The following is a 2,190-nucleotide window of genomic DNA, read 5'->3' as shown; positions in this document are numbered from 1 at the left end:
ATCAGCCCGGCCCCATCAAAGATTCATGGAACGCACGCCACAGTTAATGAGTAGAGCGCTCGCCCGTGCGACGTTACTTACTTCACCTCCGCAGCGTCGCAGCTCTGCTCCTCACGTCCCGGAGCAACACAACACCTCTTCCTGGTCGCTCCGACTCCAAACAGGCCCTGTGCGTCCCACACAGAGAGGCTAAGGGGGGGGGGTTATCCAACCACTGAGGAGAAGGACTGAGTGAGTGTGAGCTGGTAGAGGACGGTGCGACGGTGGCCGCCCTGCTCTGATGTGTGAGGTTGTCGTGCCTCCTGCGCTCTGACAAGCTGCTGAAACCCGGCCTGCCTCCGGACACTCTGCCCCGCTCAGGCCCCGCCCCCCCCCCACTGAGCTGACTGAAGACAGACAGAGAGAGGGAGGGAGTGAGAGAGGGGTAGGAGGGAGGGAGAGAGAGAGAGAGAGAGAGAGAGAGAGAGAGAGAGAGAGAGAGAGAGGGGGGGAAAGGGGGAGAGCGAGAGAAAGAGGGGGAGGGAGATAGAGAGTGGGGAGGGAGAGTGAGAGACAGAGACAGAGACAGAGAGAGAGAGAGTTGTAATCTTGGTATTTTATACCACGACCAAATAAACAGAAAGAACAATCATTTTTCCAAAAGATAGTGGGGATCTCATAGTGGTGATTTATGTGGGTGCAGGCAGCACATCTGCCTGAGGGATCACACATGTTGTTTTCAAAAGTCGGAGTAGTTGTAAATCTCAGTGCTCTCACACAAAGGATTGATGTGTGGGTCGTCATAGGTTATGGGGTACAGCTTTGTTTGGTTCCATTTCATGGTATAATTTATCTAACTTTTCTCACCCTCTTTCCATCTGTTATTCTTAATAAGTGTTAATAAGTTAAATAAACCACAACCTACTGAACCCGTTTGCTCTTGGATCTATTGTGGTCTATCCCGTCAACCTCTGCAGAACGCTGCCCCCTGTTGGCGTAACACTGCAGACCTTAGAATAAATCTGTTACGCCTCACAGCTTACGAGAGGATTTCAATTAGATGGTTTGGTTTTATTCATAATGTTAGGGTTTACGCCTTTTTCAGATTTGCAATTTTCTCAATATGTACTATTAAACTTATATAAGATATCATACTACCAGTGTTTCATAAAACCATAATACTTGATTATTTGTTAGTCAATAGTTTGGTATAAATACTTCAGATTAAACGTGTCGTGTACAGAAATGTTCAATAATTCAACCAATTGTGTGCAAAGATTGAGGAATTCCAATGGAACCGCATAACCCCAATCCAACTCAAATTCAAATCCCCCACACAGAAAGAAGGGTAAATATAGAGAGGTATAAGCAGCAGGGTGAGAGAAAAGAGAGGGGGGAGGTGTTGCTCTTTTTAAATAGCAGATTGCTAATTATACATCAGAGCCGCTCAGGAAGATGATGAAACACTTTCAACGTGTCACCACGAGGAATGCCTGCTCGGATCGTCTCTGTTAGGGACCGTGGCGAAACGCTGCGTCGCCAGGAGAAGCGTACAATACGGAAGGACAGACGCAGAGGAAGCCTTGGCGATCTGATGCTGCCAGTCAGATTATGGTGGCGCCACTGGAGACTGCATCGCGTGTGCTTTGTGCCGGCCCTGAGGACCAACTGGGTAAACAACAGGGGTCTGGGTTTGGGACTGGTCCAGACCAGGTAACGGGGGTTTGGGACTGGTCCAGACCAGGTAACGGGGGTTTGGGACTGGTCCAGACCAGATAACAGTGGTCTGGGTTTGGGACTGGTCCAGACCAGGTAACAGTGGTCTGGGTTTGGGACTGGTCCAGACCAGGTAACAGTGGTCTGGGTTTGGGACTGGTCCAGACCAGGTAACGGGGGTTTGGGACTGGTCCAGACCAGGTAACAGGGGGGTTTGGGACTGGTCCAGACCAGGTAACAGTGGTCTGGGTTTGGGACTGGTCCAGACCAGGTAACAGGGGTTTGGGACTGGTCCAGACCAGGTAACAGTGGGGTTTGGGACTGGTCCAGACCAGGTAACAGTGGTCTGGGTTTGGGACTGGTCCAGACCAGGTAACAGGGGGGTTTGGGACTGGTCCAGACCAGGTAACGGGGGTTTGGGACTGGTCCAGACCAGGTAACAGTGGGGTTTGGGACTGGTCCAGACCAGGTAACAGTGGTCTGGGTTTGGGACTG

At 50.9% G+C, this 2,190-nt stretch overlaps 1 protein-coding gene across 1 annotated transcript in view; it reads right to left on the bottom strand.

Annotated features, from left to right (window-relative positions):
• The window catches only part of sema4ba (sema domain, immunoglobulin domain (Ig), transmembrane domain (TM) and short cytoplasmic domain, (semaphorin) 4Ba), a 33,184-nt gene extending 32,894 nt beyond the window's left edge, over positions 1-290 (bottom strand). The window contains exon 1 of the mRNA XM_084476898.1: positions 82-290. The gene's annotated coding sequence lies outside the window, so the exon portion shown is untranslated. The remainder of the gene's footprint in view (positions 1-81) is intronic.
• Positions 291-2,190: the final 1,900 nt, after the last annotated feature.

This window comes from Micromesistius poutassou (genome assembly GCF_964030765.1).
Source record: "Micromesistius poutassou genome assembly, chromosome: 13".
Taxonomy (NCBI): Eukaryota; Metazoa; Chordata; class Actinopteri; order Gadiformes; family Gadidae; genus Micromesistius; species Micromesistius poutassou.
This window is presented reverse-complemented; position numbering and strand designations above follow the sequence as displayed.